Raw genomic sequence first — 27,099 nt, forward strand, 5'->3', positions numbered from 1 at the left:
AAATATTTGCTGACAGACCAATAAATCTACAGGAGTCAAAAGTGTTAGACATTACTTCTAGGGCTCCCCGTACATTAATCTACACTTAGAGAAGTGGAAGCTCTTGAATTGAACAATCTATGAATCTATGAATATCGTTGGTTAACATGCGAATTTTCCTGCTGCTACCCAAACAAATTCTAGCTAGAAACTAGATTCGGGGGATCAAAACCGGCATTGAATTTTTGGAAAGCGCACAAATGAGCAAGATTAAACCAATCATGTTTAGCTTGCAAAGCAAAACGTYTCTTAAGATTGCGATTGATGTTCCTTTAGCAGTATGTGTAAGCTTCCACTTAAGTGATTCCAATTGAGTGATTTTGGACAACAAACTCTCACTAAAAGCTYTAAAAYCTGAGGCAGCATCCCGAAGCTTYGAAAGTTCCATAGCATTCACCAAGTTTTGTTCACTTGYTCATTGMAACCTTTAAGAACAACTGATCGAATTCRGCACATCAGGACATCAGAACTGGAAAATAATCTRTAGATRGTTTCSGACGTTTTTGAAGCTACTGATTYAACTTGATAAGAAATAATTTGAACTTTTCRRAAGAAGACGATTGCCATSARRAARATYARACCAAGCATGYWKMGTWTCAGAAACAATMATTCTTTTAGRATTRCAAATKGCTGCTTCTTTAGCWACAACTGAAAGTTTTCAGTCGTTCTTTAGGGAAAAACTGGCTTTTTYTCGTTTTTAAAACGCTCCGACTTTAGCGGAAAAATGCAAAGTATGCGTCCAAAATGTTCTAAAAATTAGAGCACAATTTCCTAAGCTTGAAAAGTTTCAAAAAACGACTCAGATTTTCTAGCAGCTTTGAAAACCCACMTGAATCYAATCACTTTGGAGTGCAAAAATTGGGGGACTTGTTTGGATCTCGGATTTTTGAATCTCTGTCCTCATGGATGCAACGAAATGATAGGATCATTGAAAATGGAAGATTTCCCTCAGRAAATGTTGAACAATTTTACGGTTTTCGAACGCTTCACATTCGACGTGAAGAAGATTGGAGCAAGAAAATKCTATCAGTCTCTTTAGACTGCCGCTTGATGYTTGTTCATCCTCATATAAAGATAGGTGTTGAAGGCTTTCAACAACCTTGACCGGCAGGTAAAATTAAACAAATTAAGCTGCAGCAAACGCTCTAAATGTTGGGGCGAATTCCAACATTCCAACAAGCCTGATAGTTAGATCTGAGCAGCATGCGGAAAATTGCAAATTGAGCTGAACGTTTCGAATGGAAAATTTTCAAAAAGGTTTGGATGAAGAACGAGTTGCTGAGAATGCAGTTTTGTCAAGACTTGGAACATTGAATCCTTTTGAACTGAAAAGTACTTAGATTTTCCTGATTTTTCTAAACTCTTACTTCTGGTATGCACAGCAAAAGCTCTGAAGCTTGAAGCAACATTCCAAAGTTTCAAATGTGCCCAAGAAACGATCGAATTCTGCTGACGAAATTTTATCTTATGCCACTTAGTTGGGAGTACGAATATGATGAAAGCCTGGAAACTTCTGAAAAAGCTTCATAAATACTAAGTTTGCAGATTTTGAATGATTACGGCACATGCTGAACAGTATTTTGAAACTTTTGAGAAGATCGACTTCTAATCACTTATATAAAACCACCTGCAGCTCGTTTCAAGTCTCAAAAAATGTGCAGATTTTTCGAGAAGTTTCAAGCGATTCAACTCTGGGACGAAGATTTTGAATAATTTTACGCTCTTCGAATGCTTGGTAGTCGATGCCACAAAGAAATTGGATTGAAGCAAGGAAAAATTTTCAACCTCTTAAGACTGCAGTTGATGCTCTTTGAGCCGCAAACAAAAATTTTCGGTCGTCCTTTGAGTGAAACTTTGCTGGTTTTTCATAAACTCCCACTTTAAAGCAAATTATACGTTAGAACCTGTCAAGCTTAGGGCGAATTTCCAACCATCAAAAGTTTCAAAGAAACTACCTAGTTTTGCTGATTTTATGAATTCACCTGATGCCACTCAGTTTGAAGCATGAAAATAAGGAAAATCTCGCAATATGCATCGCCTTCATAACTTGTAGAAGCTGCAACAGTATGGTTTCAATGAGAACAGGAATGTTGAAAATGGGTAACTTCTCATTGGGAAACGCTCAAATTGAGCTCGGAATTTCAAAAGCTAACAGAAAATGTTGGGAGAGCTTCGGATGAATGCTGATTTAGTGAGTTAACTGGGCCAACAGGAAAATTGCGCAAATTTCGTCGAAGGAATTTGAAAGTGTACTCCTTCGCTACTAAAACATCCTAGAAATGTTGAACAGTTTTCTGCAGCCTTTAATGATCAATTCAAGAGCTAGACAGTCTCCTCACAAGCTAGAAAATGTATTTAGCGTATAGCGACTTTTGCAAGTAGTTGAGTAGAGGTCGTATTTCCTGCTATTTGCCTTAATTCCGACCGGGTAAATTACCTGCAATCTTAACGGTCACTTTACCGCAACGCTTGTTTCCATGAAACCCGCAAAATCGGACACCATCGTTCCACTTTAGCAAATCAAGCGCTAGTTTGACTCATTGCTGACAATGACAAAAACACAGCTCCAAAGTCTACAGAGACAGTATGATAAAAAAAACAACTGAGGTCTTCTACAAAAAATATACTACTGCGCCGCAAAATTTCAACGCCGCAAGTTTAATCAAAGCCTGAAAAGCACAAGTAAAAATTGGTTAATCCACAGTGGGGCTTCGCGTTTTGCGAACTTTCTGGTTATTTGTACTGAAAGCGAACTCTTCGACATGGACTTGGATGTGCGATGGAAAGCCCAGCACTTTCGCAACGCACATCCAGATAAAGCGGGGCCAAACAGACGAGACGGGACGATCAATGAGACAGCCAAAGACAAACAAAAAACAGCCAAATTTGTATGTTATCAATGTGCCTCCGCGCTCACTTTTCACACGCCATACAAATGAAATTCAATTTTCTGTTTGCATTTGGGTACGGACAGCACACTGGAGATTGCAACAAGAAATATGGTTAAAAAGCAGCAGAAAAATTCGCCGTTTTTGCTCTTGTAATTGACTGTATCTCGCCGTTGGAACCTGAACGACTGGGTGTTTGGGTTCTCTTTGCCCAAGCACTACTGTGAGCGAAATTAATGGGCACAAAAAATCCAAGTGAAAATGCTCAAAATTAATTTCCGAAATGTAGCAAAAAATCGCTCCAAATTGTACACTATCAAATCATCCCTCGAAAGCTTTCTGTCCGATGGCTGCCCAACTAACCATGGCCATATCAGCAAATCAGCTTTGAAAAGAGAAAGCCGATTAGGGCTTGAGTCTATATTTTATATCCACCGTCGACTGCCCCTGATACGATACTTTCTTGTAGGGAATTGTTCAGAAAATTGGAGAAAATTTCGAAGGAAATAACGAACTGCTTGTTTGACAAAATCCCCCCGCAATTGTGACGACAGAACCGCTCTTCAATCCGTTCCAATGTGCGTTTTGCGGCAACTTTCCCCAACTGCAAATCTGGCTCGAAATTATCCAAAACGCCAATTGACCCGGATTCAAACGGCAAGACTGGAAACTTAAATCAAAACGTCTGAATGGATTTCAAGTGCCAGAATCCACCGAATTATGATTTAATCAATTCAAAGGACGCGATGGGAATTCACCCTCTTTACCAACGAGCTTAGCTTAAGGTTTATGTTAATTTTCGGGATAATTCAATTCGGGAATGAAACCAAACAACATTTACACACTACTAGCACGTGCAAGTCGCAACTCGATTCCCACACCGCACACACTTTCAATCGATCTCGAAAGTCATTCCTACAGAAAAACTTAGAAAGATTTATTTATTCCAGACATATCAAGATAGTTAGGGTTTCGTGGTTATTGTTCGAGACTGACGTTTTGCAAGCTCGAGCCACCTGCATCTTCAGAGGTCGTGACGACCAAACCAAGAGCGCAACACGCAAAAGAAATTAAAAACCAGGAACCAGAATTTTGAAAATGACAGAAAAAGCTGCGAAACTGAGGTGGTTTGCTTAACGCAGCAGCACTATGAAGAACTAAACGTCTGTAGTTATTTATTTTTATTACAGGGTTTAGTGATTTGCAATTCACTTGAACGAACTTCGTCATCAGCAGTAAACTCTCCCTTATTATGAATCCGCTTTAAATCGACTTGTCGTCAAAGAAAAGCAAAAACCCCATAAATCTTTCTTTGGAAACTTTTAACGGCCAGAAAAAATCGTTCGTTTTAAGAAAAATGTAAAAGTTTCAGTGCACATTTCCGTTCTTCGAACTGGTTTAAGGATTTAATTTCCCGGTAGGAGAGGAAATGAAACTGAAATAAAGAATCCTTTGCAAGTTTCTTAAATTGTTCATTTAAAAGTTGCAAAACTTTAATATGTTCACATTGAATGCGAACGCAACTAGTGAGAATACAGAGGGTTTAATAATGAAGTTTACTTAAGAAATTTTACTTTACGTTGAAAAAATTTTCAACTGATTAAGGTGGACAACTGCTATGAGGAGCAAAGATTTTAATAGATATTTTCATACGTACACAGAAAATAAGAATAAACCAAGTAAAAAGGCAATGAAACGACAGTGGAACACTGGACAAGAACACATTTGCAACTTCCATTGCTAAGACTTGAAGATAATCAAATTTAATGGAAATAATTGACGAATGAAAAGAGCAGAAGCTCAAAATAAACAACGAATTAGCCAAAAAGCAAATTACAGTTGCTTGCACCGAACACAACGATTACTTGAACTCTATTTTTCAACCAATAAACCAGGGGTCAGAATGTGCTCTTTTCTGCTCCCAGTCGTTCAAATTTCCGCAAATGTAAGGGACAAATGTCGATATTTTAATCATAATTTGGGTACGAACATTCGCATAATTCCCTATCGTATTTGCAAAAGACAGTCAATCACAGAGCAAAACTATCAAAGTGCTTAACAACAATACAAGGCAGTTTGAAGGCAAAGCAAGAATTTTGGGTTCGAACAATGAATATGAAAACCAAACCAGCTCAACCGATTACTAAAAAGAGATACATTTCCTGCTAAATGGGCCAAAGATTTTGTCGATTTTTCCTAAGAATTTGGTTTCCTTCGTTGTTGACAGTGCCTAAATCCTGCAGGTGATTTAAAATGATTTAGCAATTAAACTGGAGCTTTTATGAAATGCAACTTGTGTTGTGTATGGGCAATTAATTGCTAATGAACTAACGTTAAAAATCGTTTTCTTTAACGATGAAGATAATGGCGAGCTAAACTGGTCAGCAAAAAGAACCCAACCAAATTTGCTCTAAGTTTGGAAATGGATAAGTGCTGATTCCTTAGAGGGATTTGGTGCCTGTTTGAAGCGTTATTGAGCCCCATTTGTTCTTACTAGTCAGTGTTTTGGTAAAAAGTGAGCACATCGGATAAATTTTCTGCAGGGCGGCCAGATAGATCGAATCGTTTTTTGAGTTGTTCGGCAATCTGTTCTATTTACTGGGTGGTCTCAACAAATCAACTTTTTGGTTTTGCAGCCGTAACTTTTCTGCCTCTGGTCAGATTTTCACCATCTAGAGCTGATGTTGAAGCTTAACCCTTATAGAGCGCCATAGACGCTTGCTTATAGATGATTTCAGACAAAAATTCGATCTACAGGGTTGCACAAAAATCAGAACTGCTCTTGAAATCTATGATTCTGGAAGATTTTCAACTAAGTGAAGTTTTTTYTTYWAATATTTCATSCATTCATGCAATTTATCTCTCAGTTTGACTGCGAAGTTTYGGCTTTAATAAAAGCACTAATTTTTGAAAATTGGTGAAAAAWAAAKTGAAAAGCATTCATMACTACAAGATCAAAACGTTAWMTTTTTCTAAGCGAGRTCTATCTTAATACGAGGTCTATTAGGTTACGAGGTTAATGCCTGTGGTGTTGAAATCSAAAAATCGTTTTTGTTTRAYTGAGAACCCGGGAAAGTTTCACCAATTTTGCATTGTTTSATTTGYCRCCCTGTAGAAGCTTTATCTGCCGCACTAWTTTTYCGCAAAACCACACAATAACCGGAAACGAATTGCACTTAAAAAGGCTTCAAACAGAAGCCAAATCGCTCTCAGATACCAGGATTAATCCAGTTCCAAATTTGGTCCAAATTTTTTGGTGCAATCTTGATTTGGTTGACCAGTGGAGTCAAAAGAAATCTAGCACTAGATGGGATTGAAACTTGGCAATTTAAACTCAAAGGCTACAAATTGAAGAAAACCACAACAAAAGTTCCTTAAAGACTTAAAGTACCTGAACCGACGTTAACGGAAAAAAATGGCACTAATCAAATCACTGTGATGCGAACCCAAAATTCCAGCTTGTGCTCCCAGACATCGCCACAAAATAACCAATCAGAGCCTGATCAGTGGTTTGACAAATTGAACAAAACATTTGCATGTTGCTACCTGTCGGGGCATTTGTAGGTAAAAAAAATTGACAAAGCCGCTAAAACAAAAGAGCGATTTTTTCGGCTAGGAAATGCTGAAGAGAAAGTACCCCTGAGTGGCCGCCGTGTGCCGATTGAAAAAATGCGGTGGTCGCATGATCGTCCACGGTCCGTTTGGCGTCCGCTTTCGCGTCGCGACGCACATACCGGCCGTCTGGACGCCTTGCACTGCACTGGGGACGCTAACCGTCGTCGTCGCCGCCGCCGCCGATTCAATTTAGCGGCTGCTTGGGCGCCCTCTGCAGTTGAACAAAACATGTCTTCAAAACACATTATCGCACTATTTCAATATACAATTTCTTTGTCTGACTGATTAATAAGATCTTTGCCTGGCACCGAAATCCCGGACGCACGACCAACGAGCACCACCATTCTTGTGTGTAAAAAGTGGCGACAAACACCAGAGAACTACTCTAGAGGCTTAGAGGCCTAAAAATTATTAGACCTACATTGAAATTGACAAAAAACGACTACAATTCGATACATTTTTTGGGCTGCTATCAGAAAGCTGAATATCGATCGATGCGAAAAGCAGTAAAATTGGAAAAATTCGCTGGAAAATCTCTGAGGACGAATTGAAATCGAAACGCCATCAGTTGACAGACTACAGATTGACTGAAGACGATATTTCCTAACTCTTCTGGATTTGCAGGAATTTTGAGATTAACGAGGCGAACATATTGGCCTAGAACCCAAAAATTTAAAAATTCATCAAAGATCTCTGATGATGGCTTCAAATACAGAATTAGCCACCTTTTAAGTGTTTCTTTCTCTTTAAAATGCAGCTGAGCCCATGCTGGTTTTTCAACTAGACTTTTTTGCAGATTTTCTGGAATATAGTCGTCCAAAAAAATGAAATTCACGAAATTGTAAAAACTTGCCCGATAATGCTATCAAATTCAAACTTGGTCACTATTTAGAACGTACTTTGCTCTCTACAACCCAGTTAAACGCATTCTTCTGCCTGTGCTAGCTTTATGTCCATGATTGCTTTTTAATATAAAAGTGTGGTAAAAAAAACAAGAAAAATTGACAAATTCGAGAAAAAAGTTCCTGATCAAATAGAAACTTGCTACGTGTTTACCAGGTAGTTAAAGACTAAAGATGCTGTTATGAGAATGTTCCTATTATTTTTGGTGTAGACCATTTGGCGCTTGGAGAAAATTGTAAAACAGTAAATTTGAAAAATTTTTAAAAAAACATCGTGACAATAACTGCATTTGAAAATTTTTTCACCGTACTTTGCACTTTAAAATATCGATGAAAGCATGCTTCTGGCTTTTCTTGTCTTGTTTTTACCAATTTTCAGATGGTGCGAACCAGTGCCGAAACATAAAAATTGAAAACTTCTGAAAAAAGACCCTGGTGATATTTAAACTGAATTTTTCTAGCGATACTGGTTTTAAGTTTATGGTCTTTTATAATACAATATTGTCGTCAAAAACAATAAAATTCGACAAATCCGAGAAAAAAATTCCTGATGATGCCATAAAATGGAAACCTTTCCGATTTTCGCCAGGTATTCTGGTACTGAAGATACACTTGCGAGTATGCGTCTTGCGTATGCGTGCGACACCTTTTCTGGTGTCGTTCAAGTGGCGCTTGCAAAAGATTCAAATAACGTCTTCGAAAAAAGTTATTTTTAAAATTTTGTAACAAAATCCCTGAAAATTACTAAAACTTGAAATTCACCTGCTTTTTTGACCGTACTTTGCCCTTCTTACTTTGTCTCTTCTGGCCTAGTTTTCAGCAGTTTTCATTTGGCGCATGCATACATTTTCATATCGTCGTCGAAAACACACGTTTAAAAACTTTGCCACTTGAGTTTGAACAGAAAAGTACACAGTACTTTTCTTTTTCAATTGCAGTTAAGCGGATGATGCTGTCTATTGTGGAATTTTTTGTAACTATTACACATTTTCCAACTTTTTTGCCTCATTATCTAATAAATTCAAAATTTTCAAAACTTCATCAGTTTTCTTTTAAAGTTTCCCAGTGCGTTTTGAGGATTTGATGAATTTGACAAAAACGTAATTTATCAAACAACTTGGTTTGCAGAAAAGCTCGGAAGATCATTAAAACTTCTTCTTCAAGTCTCCTTAAACAAGGATTCAACTAGTTAGTTGATTATTTCATCTTGTTTCCTATCAGGAATGTTTTTATTTCTTTGCTACTAACCATCTTTTAATTACCTTTTACTGGAACATCCCGAATTCACTGACTAATCGATTGACAAATATTCAAGAGAATTACCAATCAGAAAGTTTTTCACGTTTACCAAAAGAAGCCGTTTTTGGAATTTAAGAAGCCTTTTGGCCCTTTAAGTAATTATTTACAAAAATTTGTAAAACAGATCAGGACAATAGGCCCGCCTATGACGTGACATGCTTTCGAGATCGGTCACAAACACGCTGTTTTTCTCATCTTTGCTTTCACACACAAAGAAAATCCGCAGGAGTAGTAAAAAATCGCTTAAATTTCACTTGTACAGGTTCGGCTGTGATCAGTTATCATCAATTTAACCTATAGAAGTGCCACCATTGAGTATGCAGAATGAGCATATTAGACAACACACAGTTATTATTTATGTCCATTATTACCCAGCTGCGGATATGAAAATATTATGGCAGGCCTTCATTCCTCATTAATAATCTGGCGGGTTTTGCTAGCTGTCCTGACTAAGTTAATTTAAGCTCGCTGTATAATTCAGTCAAATTCAATGTAGCGAAATGCGTGTTTCTTCTACAGTTTCCCCGAGAATCTGCAAAAAAAAACCCGAACAAACTCCTGATGCAACTCCTCAAGTTGAGGACAACGTTAAAATTAGCGTTAGTTCAGTGTAACAAATGCTTTCATAAAAGCATTGACACGATAAGTTCTAATTTTCGTGCAAAGTCCGTGACTGATTGGCTAGCTGATGTCGAATATGTGGCCCATTTAGCGAGGACAGTTGCAAATTAACTTTAACGCGCCAAAAACCCTCATCTTTTCCTAGACGTTGCGCTAAGCTGAGGAAAGCATTAATTTTCTACAAATTATGAAAACAGACGAAGGCAAACCTTAACCGGGCAAACTCACAACTGTTAAACGAGAAATACTCAACAGAACTGAAGATATTTTCGCTGTATTTTACATATAGGGTGATTCAAAATTGGCGCTATAAAAACAATCGAAAAAAAATTACAGAGACCTTTGCAAGAACCCAAATGGGAAATTTGAGCAGATATTATTTGATGCACCTTACCTTACCAGAAGTAAAAGCTTTATTTTTCGTTGTCAATAAATTAAACATTTGTCATTAGTATTGTTTCATGTAAGTGTAAAAAAAATTATTTCCTCTCTAAAATATCAATTCACTTTTTCTAGAGCAGTCGACAATATGGCGTGGAAATTATTTGCAATTGCAAAAGAAAGGTTAAATATGCAGAATGTGATCAATTAATTGGGAAAATAATTAACTTGCTCAGTTTTGTTATTAAAACTGTGGGCGACAAACTTTGGTAGTTTAGAAAACAAATAAAACGTTTTTGGGCCATTTGGATTGGAATTGCATTGACGTTTCGCTAGTCCGTATGATTAACATCTCCAGAGTTGTCCTTGTTTCGTACAGAGTTCACTTACACTCTGAATCGAATGAACCAAACGTTTCCATTTTGGAACTTAGTTGGCATCGGTATTCTCACTTGCACCAATGGGAGTCTAAGAGAGATGCGAGACGGGCGGCGCGTAGCTACGTTCCAACTTGATACCTTCAGCGCTAAACAATCATTCAGTTTTGAACGAGATTAAATGTTTTTTGTTTGCTTCGATTGCGATTTTTGGGTCCGAAACTTCATCAGAGTCCAGAGAATATCCAAAGATATGTAAAGAATTGTCGTTGAAAAACTACGAAAACTGTAAGAAATACGAATAAGTTTAAGGAACTTAAACTTAAACAAGGTTTGCACGTCGAGGCCCTAAACACTGCGATGCTATAAATAAGAGGCAGTGTTTCAAGAGAAACTATTTAGTTAATATTCTGAAAAATACATACACCGTCAACATGGAGGAAAATAATAACCAAACCAGGCACTACCGAAATTAGCATCCGCAACTTGGCGGTGTCACTTGAATTTGCGAACCAATAAATCTTGGCCAACAATTCCCCGATAAATCCTCCATAATATGCAGTGCAGAGATCCCTCCATAAATTAATTAAAGTTGGAAGATTATCTGAGAGATTGAAGTTGGAGGAAAAACGACTGCACTGTCCCTAATTAAGATAAACGGCTCGACATTATAATTAGAGAAAAACCTTTTCGAGCACGAACCGGACACAGCACAGTGGATTAGATTCTTAAAGTTGTAACGCAAAAAGTCGTTATCTGCTGATTTTGGACTTTAATCCTTTCGGGAAGTTTTATTTGGGGAATCGCGTCCATTCCTGCCGGCTTGATTGTGGAAAGTTTCCGTGTCTTCTGTTCGTGGATTTACGTGAAAAACTTCGAAAGAAGGTGAAAGAAAAACTGAACGGACGCAGGCAGGGAATTAAGTTCTGAAGCAAATTTGAAGCAGTAGCAGCTAGCTAGACCGTGCGATATCATTGGGCGCAATTTTGCTTAAATTATTCAGTGCATGTACCACTGGTTTGCAGGACTGCATCAGAAGCCGAACAATGCAAAATCCGACTTCGTTATTTGAGGTCTTATTCAAACAGCGAGCCCATAAATTAAGAGTTTAAGCTTTGTTCCCGGTCTACAACTGCAAAAACTGCGGAGGAATGCCTGCAATTAGGCCACCAGTCAGTCGAATGTATTAATTTAACCTGCATAAATAGTCAAAACAGCAGGCTCCATTAAGGTGTCCCCCTTTTCCATTATCCATGCACAATTGCCTTTAAAATATAAATTACATGCTAATCTCGATGATCCAATAATGGCGTAAACGATCCCCATTATGGTGACCGTATGGAGCCGATGTCCGATCGCCTTATCGATGCAGCAATTTAATAGTGCCATTAGTCCTAAAAAAACCATAAACACATATCCAATGGCGGAATCAATATTTGGACCCTCGTCAAATTCCTATTACGGCATGTCGGCCATTTGTGCCGATGGGTTTAAACTCGGAAATATCGCCGCTGATTAAATTTGTCCCATTTCAGATCCCCAGTGCATAATTCGCGTTTTTCACACACAAGAGCGAGTGAAAACCAGCCGACCAACTGATGCACATCAAGAAGACGACCGAAGTCTTTTGAATAGTTTGATTTGATGGGATTTGCCTGAACGGTCAAATGGGTTTAAAAGTGGGGATTGTGATGGCGAAAAACAGAAGAATCGATCACACATTTTAAGTGTATTTGTTTTCAACTCTGAAGGTGTTTCTTCACCCTTTCCAGGCAAAAAACACTAAAAAAACTAGAGAAACGCGGACACTAAAACCTAACTACCAATTGCAGGATCCATTAAACCCTGAAGAAGTTAATGATCCAATGACCGGAAAATTAAAAATCCGAAAACACCATTAACCCTTTGCCGTCTTCCGTTTTTGGGGACAAATAAGTCGATGCTATGTTTAGAAAAGCAATTAGTCGAGAAATTATGACAAACAATTTGCGTGCGTCACATTATGAAATTAATTGCTTCACCAACGGACCTGAGGACAGATTTTTAATGGCACCAGTCGGCTCAAAGACTGATATAATTTCTCGGCCTAATTTCATGCCTTTCAAGTTTTTGCGCCGTCACCAACCAACCGGGGCCCTCGATTCCCAACTTAAGTCTGGACAAAAATCAGCTGTTGTGAGAAAACCCTTCAAGCGGGAGATAAAGTTCATCGGCAACAAACATTCGTCTTAGTTTATGGACAAATTATGAAGTGAAACCATCATTAAGAGCGCATTAACAAATTAGAGCTCGATGCTCAACAGCAGCGCCTGGCTTGGCACAAACTTTACCCCCAGCCCCTTTTGACATATTATTATCAGGTTAAAACCCCATTTGTTCGAGAAGTTTAATCAAAACTCTTGTAGATATCATTAGTGAAATGAAGTGTGGAACTTCAACATCGCCCAAAAATAGTCTCTTTTGCCGGGTAATCATGCGGCGAACTTTCAGGCTCCAATTTCTGTCAAGCCTGCGTTTTGCGGTTAATAGGTGGAAGAATATTGTAATCAATGGGTGAGTGCGTGCATGGGGAATGAGCATCAAAAAAAATCGGTGAACGAGGATGAACATGTTTCGAATGGATGAACTATTGGAGGGCTGAGGTTCGGCTCGTGGACTAACACTGGAGACTTTCGCATCGGCATGACCGCTAACGTGGCACGTTTTATTGCCAGAATCCAAATGAAATTCACCCAAATTGCACACATTTATTACCAGCACATCCCAACAACGGCATCTTAATTAAACTGCGACGAGTCGATTAACTAAGGTTTAATGCCGTTCCTTTATATCGCGAACATAAAACGGTAATTGGCTGTTGTTTCGTTACGACGCCTAAATTTGTGCACCGTTTTATTGACGACGCGGTTCTTGACAAATTGGATGAGTATCTTAGTTGATAACTTTCAGACAGGGAAATTAGTAGTCTGAGAAATTTCCAGCACTTGGCTGCAATTACAGGCAAAGAAACTGGTTTCGTGACCTCTTTCTTCCCTAGAAGAAAAAAAAGCTTTGGCTTCTGCTGTTTTTGCTTTTCCACCATCACTAGAATCATTACTGGTCGTTATATTAAGGTGCGTCCAGACCTACCGAGCCGAGCTTGAGCTGCGGCAAATTGCTTTGATGTTTGGTCAAAACACCGAAAGACGATCCATTTTCTGCCGCTGTTCTGACGAGACATCAAAGGAATTTGCCGCGGATCACGATCGGGTCAGGCTCGTCCCAATTGACCGAAGCTAATTGATTTTTTATACTTGTTTTTTGATAATATGATTATAATCGACTTTCTCAGAGCACGCAAAAATATAAAATTGCCTTCAAATTGACAGCAAAAACATAGTTTTTGAACAGTTAGAAGCCATTAAAAGGTTGCAATAAAACTAAAAACATTTTGAATTTCTCGACCAAAACACGCTCCAGTTCCAAAAGACTGCGACCCAAGAACGATTTATTTAGACATAATGGCAGAAAAAATAAATTTCAGGTTCAAAGCAGCTTTGGTTCCAACAACATTTTTTTGAGAGTCTTGTTGTTTTGCAGTGACGCTAAACATTTAGGCCGCAATAAAGTAGAATTCCCAAAATCATTGCTAAAACCGGAATACTAAATGGACATAATAATAAAACACACAATATCAGGAAACACGCAAGAAAAATTGATAACTCAACATTGCTAGTAAATGCTCATCCGCTAAAAGGCAGCCCACGAAGAAACTGAGAAAATAACTTGGAGCTTTTGCAGATGCAGAATGCTGCAGTTAACAAGACATTAACTTACAGTCGTTCGCAAAATCGCTTTAAAGTTTCTAAATATCAATTTTTCAAGCTCCGTAATAATTTATTATTAGAGTGGAGTATTGGGAAAATATTGAGGATTTTGAGTTTCGTAAAGTGCACGTTTTTGCCAATAAAAAGGACAAGAAATGCCTGGAAAAACGAGAGCCAAAGAAGGACACTTTCAATAACTACTTCAACTTTTGTTCAGAACCGACTTTGAAAAGTAAAAACGAACTGAAAACATATTTGAATGTCTCGAGCCAAAAACTCCATTTTGAAAAGAGTGTGACCACGGGACGGGACAATTTATTTAGGACTTATTTCGGAAAAATTTTCATTTAATCTTCAAAATAGTTTCCAAAATAGAAAAATGTTTTTGCATGATAATATGCGGTTTAAAACATTTTTTAGGGTGTAGCTCAACATTTAAATCGCAAAAAAGCAGAATCATTGACAAATCAAAACTATAAAATTAAGATATTAATTAAACAGACACTACAAGGAACCTTTCAAGAAAATTTGAAAATTCCGGATGTCACTCGAAAGAAAGCTGAAATCATTCCATTTTCTGCAAAGTTGTCATACTATTTAATAACAAATTCTTTTGGAAACTTTTTTCTTAGAATTGTCCTTTTTTCATATATAAATATACACGAAAACTTTATCATTTTACAATTGCAACACAAAGAATCGCAAACATTTCGAGACAAGAGCACCATTTATCATCTTTGATAATCAGAAGGTTTCGATTTTGGGTACTGAAATTGCTAGAAAATTGAAGGTAAATAAAATATAATTAAAAATATTAGTCGATCGGTTTGATTCGTTGAGGTAAACATCAATCTAAATGAAAATAATGTCTAAACTCCATTTTAAAAAATCCTTGCTTAAAAAGCATTGTTGAATATTTACGACTTCGGCCAAAACTACATAAAATTATCTCTCTACCTTTTTCATAGTCATTTTTAGCTTCAGCACACTTTGTATTGACACAAAAACATTTTACTCTGGAAGATTCTATATGGAACCAAAAAAACTTCACGAGCAAAAGTTGCCAAAAATGCGATTCTTCTTTATAGAGGAATTTTTTCTTCAGACTGGAATAATACTTCGTCTCAGAACTCTGGACTCCCAAGTCTACTTCAGCAAATCACAAAGCATTGAAGATTTGAAGACCTAAGTTGGGAGCAAAATTCAACAAATGCAGCCATAAACGTTGAGAGAGGATTTGAAGTTGGAGTTGTTGAAAAATTTACGGATGAAGATTTCGATAGCTACAACTGAAGATGAATTTAAAACAACAATCTCGTTTTTTTGACTAAAAGCTCCATCTTGTTGATCAACTGGATACGGAGGGTAAATATTCCCTGTCCTAATTCAAAGATTCTTCTAAGGGAGTGCAGTTGGTTTGAAAAATTACCATTGGGTGACCAGATTAATTCCTCTTTTTTCCATACACCATCATTTGGATCTTCGTAGAAAATAACACGATTTGCAAATATTCACCTTCCTCAAAATATCCTTAGGTTTTCAAGCTAAACTATCGCAATTGCATCGACAAGATGAAAATACCCAACTGTTCCCATATACGTTATTTATCAGGCCACTGATAGGGCGCAATATTTTCCGGATTGTACAGCTTGGAAGATTTCCAATTTCTCTCACTCAGTACATATGACAAAAATAGTGGGCAATATTAAGAGCTGATTTATGTTATAATTCTTTTTCTGTTGAAGTAACAAAGAATAACGATTTACCGAAGAAAGCTTTCCCCTAACTCCTGGCACAGTAATCGCTGGATTTGTGTCAGCAATAGTAATGGAGAGATTTTGCATTGTCATCGATTCAAAGACCTTTAAAGCTGGAGGAAATTTTCAAATTTCCATTGGGAGTTGAACAAGACGCGGATACTGTTGTGGAGAGGACATCGGACGGGGTTTGCATTAAATGTTTCCGACTAAACAAATTTCTTGATGGATTTTTGGCAACTTTCAAAAAGTTTGATCAAATGCAATCAACTCAGGAAATCACAATTTTCCACAAAATACCGTTCGCCGCAATGCAAAAACTCCGAAATAATATCTAAAATACTTCTTCCTGCAGGAATAAAGCGGCAGCGTGCGTGCAGACAGACGTTCGTCCTTGTAGTCCTTTAGACAGACAAGAATGATGTCCTTCCGCCAGTGCTTTGTCGCCCAGATTTGTACGCTTAATTGCTTATGTAAGCGGTTTAAATTAATGGCTGTCTATTTTTCTTAGCACTTACATTAAACTGCTTAGTCAAGATAATTGTCTTCAGCCGCCTCCTATATGCGGATGATAGATTCGTTCATTCACACGACTAGTTCGAAATGTATGAATATACCAAATTATTAAAAATGCAAGGTTGGCAATTATTGCAAGGAATTTAACGGCAACCTAGAGATGGGGTTCATGCTTTGAACAACGACGGCCTTTGAACGCGACATCATATGAGTTTGCAGCAATTTCCATAGAAAAATGTCCCAAAACTTTATATTAGATACCGTGGCTGGCACTTGAAGGCGAAGACTGAAACTAAAACATTCCTCCTGCGAGTTAACAAAGGATTAAACTTTAACAATCCCCTTCGTAACAAATCTTCAAACAAAGTTTGGCGGAGGGAGAAATGCTTCCCATTAAAAGTTTCACCAATTAGTTTTCCAGTTTTGAAGTATGATATTTTAGTTGGTGAGTTCGTTACAAAGTCGTCAGGTAACACTTTTTATTGTAATAAGTGATAATGATGCAACCTGCCCAAGCAGGCAAAGATGGGTGGCTAAATTTTAAAACTAATGATCCTAATGAAAACGTCCTATCACTCACACAGCTACCTGCTGCTATATTATTTATAAGACGTTAATCAACATGAGGAAAGTTTCCTTTATAAATTTCACTTGCCGGGAAAGTTCCGCGGAATAAACTCGGCGCCAACGCCGTAGAAGATGAGAAGAAGGACGAGTTAAAAAGGAAAAGTCAAGGGGTAGTTTCATCAATCAGATTCGCCTGACTTTAAGATACCTACAGGAGAAACGGGCGGAGAGACGAGAGCCAACAGCCATTCCTGCAACAGGCGATATAAATTCACGCAAGGCGGAATTCAATTTCAAAACTGGCAAGGCCGGATTAGAAAAGGTATACGAAACACAAAACGAGCAGCGATGGTTTAAGACAATAATATATTTTCTGCTGTCTTGCCACCTGCAGGCTAATTTATGTATGTGAAGTGGCTTGGATCTAGAAGTCAAATTTAAACAAACATTTCTTTACCAGCCGAGCAAGCAGGAACATTTTTCTTTTTTCAAAGCCATTTACAATTCCCGTTTTAAGCGAATCAATCGCCCTTGCATTTTAACTTGACCTTTTTCGGCCAAATTTGTCTTGAAAAAGCGGTCTAGTCTGCTCAAAAAGTTTGCAAATGCCCCTAAAGAATTAGAAATCGCCTAAAAGTGAATACAATCATGGCACAACCCCTGATGATGCCTCTCATTCACGCAGACAAAACGTCAGCCAATCAGGCAACAAAACATTTCAAACTCGCACTCCTGTTGTACTATCGGTTTGGAGAGAACGATAAAACTGCACAAAGTAAAGGTCGGCATATACGAAAATAAAACCGATCGGCATCGGCATGTCGCTGCAACTCAATTATGCCAATTGGAATGTTTCATTCGGCCGGAGCCAAAAATAACAGAATCTAAAATAGGTATCAAAAATGCCGATGAAAAAGCCGTGGGCCCGAATTAGAATTTAAAAATGCAAAAATGCCAACTGCAAAAATCACATTTGTGACATGCCAAACACAATACTTAAATGCGTTTATTGGTGCCGAAAAATCCGAATGCATGCCGGACGAATATCGGACAGTAACGTTCGTTCATAATCTGAAGCGTTCGTATCGATGTGGAAAACTTGGATTGCGTGCTCAAGGCAACAAAATGATGGCCGGAATCAATACCGCCCCCTTTATACATTCGTAAATTAATTAATAGCTCAACTTCTTCTTGGGACAGTTAAAACTGCCATTATCTGAAATCGATAGACCCGGGGGAACATTTACGGCCATAAAATATGCAACAGTCCAGATCGGAAATCGAGTTCGGGACGTACGGAAGAGATTGAAAATTATATTATCTACTATACAAGGAGGTTATTTAGGATTTGCCTTAAATTGAAGCCGCTGTATTCAAGTGGAAATTTAGGGTAAACGCACAACGAACGGAACGAATCAAAACGAATATTTGCAGAATAACTGAGAATGTCCGTCATCTCTTTTAAAATACAAGGCATGGCCCGAATTTGCATTTTTTCGCATCTGCTAAACAGAGTTAATTCAAATTAAAGTTTCCTTTATTTTCAGAAGTTTTCTCGAATTTTCAAATTCGATGTTAAAACGGGGTGGCCAAAGTTCAATCAGTACATAGTTCTACACTGCGCTCTCTCCGCCCTCTAGCTCTAAAACGGTTTAACGTATAAACATTTTTTTGACCCAAAAGTTGTAGAGAATTTAATCCGCTATAATATTCATAATAAATTTAAATACGCAAAACTTACAGCAAACGAAATATTGCAAAAAATTCACAAACAGGTTTTTTTGACCTTAGTTATCTAAAGTCGCGTTCACACTAACGCACCGAAGTTCCCGCCTACGACAAGATTTAATATGTTAAGATAAAGGATTATACGAGTTCATAGCTTGTTATCTTGAATTCGGAGGCGAAACACTAATTTGACGACTGTTTAAGTTAGGAGCGGATCGGACGAACGGAACGAATGTAAACGAATATTTGACTTATTTCAAATGAGTTCATTGTTAACTTTAATTCACTCCGTTTGTCTAACCCATTTTTTTGCTTCGCGTCTACTTTTTTCCCACCTCGTTTAAGGCAAGGCCGCATTAGACGAACGAAACGAATAAAAACGAATATTTGCCGTTTTTCAAATGACATGAACCTTCATTTTCTTCCGTACCGTTTGAGCAATGCAAAAAAATATGCGCAATGCGCGTTTTCCATTGTATTAAATTAAGGCCGCTCCGGACGAACGCAATAAATAAAAATAAAAATTTGTGTTATTTTGAATGAGAAAACTTTTCAAAGTAAGACAAATTTGAATATTTTCATGCGTTTTTCCATCTCTTTCAAGGTTTTAAGGACCTCGGACCACCGGAACGCATAAAAATTAGTACTTGCCTTATTTTCAATGAGATATTCATTTTCATTCGCTGCGTTTGTTCGATTGTAAGGAGGCATTGGCGGAACGTAACAAATAAGAATTAATTTTTGCCTTATTATAAATGAGATGATAAAATCTCAGAATAAAAAGAAAATTAATTTTTGTTCGCTTTATTTGCCAGAGGCGAAAAAATGCGCGCTTGTGGACTTTCCACTTCGTTTCAGCTAAGCCCGCAAGTTACTTATTTTAAATAAAATACAATTAATTTTTATTTGCAACGTTTGTCCGATGCGAACAGTTTCGCGCGTAAAGTTTCCAACTAAGTTGAGGGAGCATAGGGCGAACGCAACGAATACGAACGAATATGTGTGTTCTTTTAAATGAGAAAACTGGTCACAATTTTCCAGAAATTCACTTGCTTCATATGTCACAGGCTAGAAAAGCTTTAATTTAAGAGCACATTAGACGATCAGGATGAAATAAAATTAATATTTGCCTTATTTTCAATGAGATGAATGCTCAATTTCATTCGCTGCGTTTGTCCGATGCGAACAAATGCTCGTGTATCGAGTATTCATATATTTTAAGATAATTGTGCATCGGGAAAATGCAAAGAATCAGTATGGACATTTGCCTTAATTTAAATGAGAAAACTTCGGGCGCGTGAATCCTGAAAGAAGCGCTCAAAACGCTTGCGGCGCCTACTTTCTGTATTTTTATTACAGAAATTTAGTATCACATTTTGCGCTACAAGTTGTCCAATTTTTCAAGAACTAAATGTATTTTTCGGTCCGGTAATCAATCAATCTATCAATAAGCAACTACCATGTTACTTGCTCATGGTTTTATACATCTAAGTAGTCTAAGCAAAAGTCTGCAATAGTGCACTTTTCAATAAAACCCCCCCCTATGGAAGAGCGATCAGGATTGCAGCGAATTTCCCAAAAGCGGACTGTTCAAACATTAGATGATTGCAGGAAATTGTTTTGATAGAAAAGTGCTAACAGCACACGGCGAACAATTGCCCTAAGTAATATAGTTGTTATTTCTGCGGTGATTTTCGTATTTGCCCCATCGGATTGGGCACTTTCGGGATTTCGGGTCAAAGTGATTAAAGTAAAATTTCCGAACACGACAATCTGGTGGGCAAACTTTACGGGATGCTATCATGCGAACATCTTATCCCGATATAACTTCCAGGCAAGAGCTTATTTATTGTTCGGGCTTGACCGCTTTTGTCCTCTCAGTATCAGCAACTTGAAATTCCAATCGGACAATGGAGAGCGATGCTTCAAAACATGCTCGATGAAAACTTTAGAGTTATTTCGCCCCGGGGCCGATTCGTATTCTTTTGCCTACTAAGAGCGGTTTCAAGTAGATGGCTAATCCTGCCTTGGCCCTTTGCCTGCCTTCAGCCCGCCGCCAGATCGATCTGATTTCAACGCGGGCTCTTGAATAATTTAGATTTCCATCAAATTGATATTTATGCTCATGTCATTAACCTGCATTACCGGGACTTCAGCACCTTAATTATTAATCAAGTTCCAAGCGTCGTTCATGTTTCCAGACGTAGAAACCGTGTTTGCATTACTAAGCAAATTCGATCGCTACGATATTAACCAGACGAATTGTTACAAGGGCAGAAGTCGATGTTCAGTCAGCTAATTAATTTTTACATTCAATCGAACTGAAGCCAACCAAAGTCGGGTTGAAGCAAACCAAGCAACTCTTGAAACCATAAAGCAATGGACAAATTAACCAACTTAGCAACGAGTTAATCATGAGCAATGCTCAGGCCAGCCGACAAAATAATAAAGCCGTAAGGCGGCCGAAGCTATTTCGTTTAATTAAGTCCCTGGACATCAATCAGAAGAGGTCAAATCGTCCAGATACATGGCCAGCGTTTGCTGACGTTTTTCCTAACCTTGCGCTTAATAGGGCGCCATTAATTTCAGGAAATTTGATATAGCCTTGGCTGTTGCCAGAACGTCTCCACTGGACATCGGGAGAAACTGCTGCAAAGTTTCCACAGTAAAGAAAAGTTTCAGTGAAATGATCACAAAGAGTCAAGTCAATAAGACCTAGGGCTGGTGGTCAGGGGCGGATCCAGGGGGGGGATCATGGGGGTCATGACCCCCCCATTTCCCCCAATTCAATTCTCTATCCAACTATGCTAAAACGAATTCTGTGGCTCGAATGGTTCTCGAGAAACTTCGAAAAAAGCAGCGTCATATTCCAGTGGATTTTGCAACTCAAAAAAAAACACGCAAATCTAAAACTTCTTGAATTCAAGCTTTTTTTGAGAAAACTGCCAACATTTCCCCATCCATGGTTCACTTTCTAAAAAGGCCATTTATTTCTGTCTATAATGATGTACAAATGAGCGTTCATGCTCATTTTGCCTCCGAGAAATGAGCAAAAACATGAAACATAAAACATGAAATTTTGGTATAATCTTGCACCTAAGTGTGTGATATTCAAATTTGGCTTTCTGGGTCAAAACTATTCGAATTTCCTCACTCACGTTGTTACGACTGAATCGAGTTTTCAATTCTCTATCCAACGATGCCAAAACAAATTCTGTGGCTCGAATGGTTCTTGAGAAACTTCGAATRAAGGCCATTTAGTTATCTCTGGAATGACGTAAAAACGAGCGTTCTTGCTCATTTTGCCTCCGAGAAACATGCCAACCGGGACGGAAAACATGAAATTTTGCAATAATCCCCTCTCCCAACTCATTTAAACATGGATTTCTCATTTACCCTCAAAAGTATTTTGGGTCCATTCCTGGACTTTTGTCACCCAATTATTTGAAATTTATTCCATAGGTCTTGCCCTTGAAACAGTTCCTCAGATTTGCCTCGATGTGCGACGCAAAACACTCCAAATGCTGAGCAAACCACCGGTTTGCCGCGCTAAAGCCTTAGAAAAGAGCCTCTGGATGATACCGTTTGGGACCCAGACTTCACACCTCTTTTCGTCCTAATTTCCACGTTATGAATTCGCGGAAATCGTCTACAAACTCTCTAGCAGGGATGTTCGGAAAGGAACTTTGGAGATTCTATAAATAGACGGTTCTCATTAATTAATTCATTTAAAGCTGCTGGGAGCAGTCATTCTGCCAATGGATTGCTGTAGCTCTAATTGGACGATACCGGAATCCAGACCAAGCAAGCATTGAAAATCTACCAACTCTTCCAAGCGGGCAGTTTGTCTGCTTGAATATTCAGATCAATTCCAGAATCACGCTCGAAGCAGGCAAAATGCGAGCACTAAAGTGCATTCTGATCGAATGAATTTTACGAATCAACAGGACAATTAATTGCGCCAAAGAAAACCGCTGATCTGAAAAGTTGGACTTGCAAATCCAAGCGGCATCAGGTGTTTTCACTAGAACCTTTAGGCCACTTTAATTAATACTAGGTTTTCTTAACATAAAGCCAAGATTCCGGATGCTAATCTAGGCAAACGACTCAATGAGGAAATTCTTCGTGACACCTTCGCCCTCGATACAACTTGAGGACCTAATAAAGTCGTTGCCGCAAAATAATTTCGCACTAGAGAACAAGCATTGAACGGAGGGTGTGCGAATATTACAGTTAAATTAGATTAACTTGTTCTTTAACGTGAAAACTTTCCAATGCTCAAGTGAAGGGCCCTGGGTTGGGTTTAGCTGAGCGACAAACGACAATGACATTTCACTCGCTAATTTACGCATATTAACTGAAGGCAATCTTGTCTGGATTTCGAGTGGTTTCCTCATGTTCTCCAGATGATTTTCAAAAAATTGGCACTTTTAAGAAAAGGATCGATGTCTTCGAGTAGAGACTCTCATGTTGCAACGAAAAATTCAAATCGCTCGAAACGCGTGAAATTTTTGTATCATATCAATTTATATTTAAAAATATAAATTCTCTTAAAAATCCTGGAATTCTATATCATGTTCATCTCTGAAAAGTGGAAGATGCAGCGAGACCATTGGAAAACACACTAGAAGCTTTAGATCCGAAATAATCAACATTTTTTGTTCATTTTAAGCAGTTTTTGAGCAGTCACGAATTTTGATCGACGGTATCTTCCTGATTATGGACCCAGACAATTTTTTTTCAACATTGGGAAGCTTCTTAAGTCGAAAGCAATCCATTGAGCTGAAAAAACACGTATGTGAAATTTAGATTTTTTACCGAAAATTTCATAAGGGGTGAGGGTCGATATTTTCCAAAAATATAAATTATCTCAAAACATCTGGAATTTTGCATAATGTTAATCTCAAAGAAGTGAAGAATGCAATTCGATGATTGAAAAATACACTAGAAGCTTTAGATCCGAAATAATCAACATCTTTGGTTCATTTTAAGCAGTTTTTGAGCAGTCACGAATTTTGATCGACGGTATCTTCCTGATTATGGACGCAGACAGTTTTTTTCAATATTGGGAAGCTTCTTAAGTCGAAAGCAATCCATTAATCTCAAAAAACAAGAATGGGAAATTTAGATTTTTTACCGAAAATTTCATAAGGGGTGAGGGTCGATATTTTCCAAAAATATAAATTCTTTCAAAACGTCTGGAATTTTGCATAATCTTAATCTCAAAGAAGTGGAGAATACAATTCGATGATTGAAAAACACACTAGAAGCTTTAGATTCGAAATAATCAACATTTTTGGTTCAGTTTAAGCAGTTTTTGAGCAGTCACGACTTTTGATCAACGGTATCTTCCTGATTATGGACCAGACAGTTTTTTATATACACGGGAAAGCTTCTTAAGTCGAAAGCAATCCCTTAAGCTCAAAAAACACGTATGTCAAATTTTGATTTTGTACCGAAAATTTTATAAGGGGGTGAGAATTTTCCAAAAATATAAATTCTCTCAAAACGTCTGGAATTTTGCATAATGTTAATCTCAAAGAAGTGGAGAATGCAATTAAATTATTAGAAAACACACCAGAAGCTTCAGATAAGAAACAATCGACATTTTCTGTCCATTTGAGCCGTTTTTGAGCATTGACGATCTTAAACCGCTAATATCTCCTTTATTGCAAAATCAAACACTCAAAAACTTCATAGTAAGAAAGCGACAAATGCAACCAGCTCATGGCACTCCTCACATCCGGAATAGTCGAGTTTGGGTGAGGCTCAGAACGAATTTAATTAAACAAACAACGTGCCTGCATAAGATCTTGCGATTTTCTCCTCCCCTGCCAGATTGCCCGAATACCGGAAATATTTATATGAACAAAACGCTCTCTTCGACGAAATACATCTCATACCCTTTGACAGCCCATGCAATTAAAATAGGGTGGAAAAGCATTCCTTTCACTGAAACAACGCGCCTAAAACGTTCGGAATCAGTACCAAGGGAGCGATTATGCTGCTGTGTTGGGCTTCGATTAGACCTACTTTAAACTCATTCGCCTTTCATCTTCCGTTTTCGAGTTCAATACACTGAGCAAAGTTTAACTTTGAAAATTAAGTGAATTAATTTTCCCGTCTGATGTAGTTAGTTCATAGAATTCCATGTTTCCAAGCATTGACTGTGATAACTTTAGTGCTTAGTTGATGAACGGAAGGAAGCAAACAGATCTCTGGATACTCTGGATAGATACAAAAGGAAAAATATTGCAACTTTCCAGGTATCTATGCAGATTTAAATCTATTGACTGTTCAGGAGTGTCAACTAAACAAGCTTGCGGAACTTCATGGATTTGGATGAAAAGCACCTAATTTCTCATAGGTAGGCCAAATGTTTGTTGAAAAAATCCCTGTTAAGCTGACATATAAATCAATCAGTGATCAAGTCCCGGCTATTGAAAAAATACTAAATTCTCATTTTAGTTAAATACGCGGAAAACGCTTTCGCAAAACCCTTCTTTATGTTAAATCGATATTGGATTCCTAAAGTTAGCAGTTACGCATTGGAAAAAAACGGTCTGCAAATTGATCGGCAAAATACTACTTCGGTATACACTCATTTAAAAAAAACCGGTTTAGGCTTGTGGAAATATGCACAATGCTTGGCTTGGCTGGTTTTAGGAGACAAATTCCAGTTATTTTTGAGTTGATTTAAAAATGCAGTAACTAAAAATTGAGCACAAGCCCACTTTCAGCTCTATTTCTAAGAAAGGCTCATTTTATCTAAAATCAGCACGCGCACAAATTGACTTAATTAATTGAACAAAAACTATTTACCGAAACTAATTCAGGCCCGTAAATGAAGAAATACACAGCCTAGAAGCAAAATAAGTTGAAAACGTTTAACTAACTTAAAAAAAAATTCCCAACTCCTACAAATGCATCAATAAAACAGTGAGATTTTCCTTTAAAAAAACTGGACGTTAAACTAGTTGAAAACAACTGCGTGAAACTTCTTTCCCAACATCCATTATAAACACAAAGAGGCGCTAAAGCTTTGCTTGGTGAAAGTTAGTCGAGAGTCCATTTATCACCGATAAGTTCGAAAACAATTTTTTTCCTCCGACTGTACGTCTAAACAACAATAATCCTAACCAGGGTTTCATCAAGAACTTAAATGTTCGAGGTTCGGCAGGAGGAAACCTACAAATGTCTAGCAGGAATTTTAGAGCTAATAAATGGGCGGCAGCCATAAAACCGAGGCAAAAACAGTAAACAGCGAAGGAAACATTATGTACATCATTACGCATAAATCCATAAAGCAAAAATGTGTCACCGCCTCAGATTTATGATCCACTTTTCGGTCCATTCTCTACAATGTTCCTGTGGGCGAACAATAAATTTTTTCGAGTGGTTTTGTATGTTATTTGGCGCTCAGTAGATATAGAGAAAATATTTAATTGCGGATAAATCACCGAAATTCAATCCTATTTCAACAAAGAGCTTTCTACTTGCTGTTTAAAAAGCAACAGAAGTAGAATATTCCTGCCATCAAATGGCAAGACTTCAAGAATCCCGACAGAGTTTCACATCGGAGATATGCAGAAACAGTGGCCTGGATAATTCAGTTCTCGAATGCCTTGATTGGCAACTCAACTTGCAAAAGGCATTAGAACATCCTGGACTTAAGCTGGTGGTGTTGTTGCACATTTCCGATTAATAATGGAGAATCTGCTAATCCCATCAAGCTGAGCTGAGCGGAATCAAATTTTGGACACTTGAGCTATTATTGTGCTTCTATGCATAGAAGGAACTAAACCGTAAGGGAAACTGTTCATTCTGAATTGTGAACGGGCACTAAAAATTATGGATTAATTAAAAAGAACCAATTAAATGAGTCAGATAGCTGAAAGTAATTTCGGACTCGTTAACGAGACGGGGGACTTTCAAATAGTTATTACTTCGACCCGGTTGGTTGCCCGGTTTTTTGTGCCCCCAGGGACCGAAGAGGAATAATAATTATTTCAATGCTTTGCGCCTGAAAGGGTGAAGGGCGTTCGAAAGTAATGACACTTTGCACCTTGTTACTGTTGCTTGGATTTACTCGAAAAATCTTGATTGGTTTCCATCAGAAAAGTATTTTTTTACGAGAGTGCTTCAGGATAATCAGCCGCTGAATTCTGCAGAGGAAAAAATCGCGAACAAAACCGAGACACAGTCCCCACATCGCACATACATTAAAAGTTATAAAAATATAAACATGCCACCGCACCGGCTTTTACAGCATTCTTTCGAGGGGCTTTTCACGCAGAAATGTGCTCGTGAAACTAGCAAAATGTTTTTAAAATAAAACGAACCTGGTTTTATGTGCGGATCCTTGGGCTCTAGATTATGTGTCCTTTATGGAAAGCCATCAACATTGCCGCAACGACAGCATATAAATTGAGGGGAGCCGAATGAGAATCGAATTTTTTAAGGATTTTTTAAGCAATTGAATATCATCTCCCGGGCCAACTTGAGCAATTCATTAAGAAGGCAATTTCTAAGAAAAAGTATTCAAGAAACTGTCCTTGTTTACCCGAATGAACCTTCAAAAACGTTTCGCCCAGCCAAAAGCC

General features: G+C 37.9%; 1 protein-coding gene across 7 annotated transcripts in view; it reads right to left on the reverse strand.

Moving 5' to 3' along the window:
* The window catches only part of LOC109546617 (CUGBP Elav-like family member 1-A), a 208,588-nt gene that overhangs the window by 150,025 nt on the left and 31,464 nt on the right, over positions 1 to 27,099 (reverse strand). For 2 of the 7 annotated variants that reach the window (XM_019917624.2, XM_019917625.2), the window contains exons 1-2: positions 6,662 to 6,684; positions 2,477 to 2,708 (exon numbers count right to left, since the gene is read on the reverse strand). The exons of 3 other annotated variants lie outside the window; for them this stretch is intronic. The gene's annotated coding sequence lies outside the window, so the exon portion shown is untranslated. Of the gene's footprint in view, positions 1 to 2,476; positions 2,709 to 6,661; positions 6,685 to 27,099 lie in introns of those variants that run through there. 2 more of the 7 variants (XM_019917629.2, XM_019917626.2) reach the window with 2 other exon arrangements.

This window comes from Dendroctonus ponderosae, unplaced genomic scaffold (assembly GCF_020466585.1).
Source record: "Dendroctonus ponderosae isolate FM_Combo_2020 unplaced genomic scaffold, Dpon_F_20191213v2 Dpon_F_20191213_5, whole genome shotgun sequence".
NCBI lineage: Eukaryota > Metazoa > Arthropoda > Insecta > Coleoptera > Curculionidae > Dendroctonus > Dendroctonus ponderosae.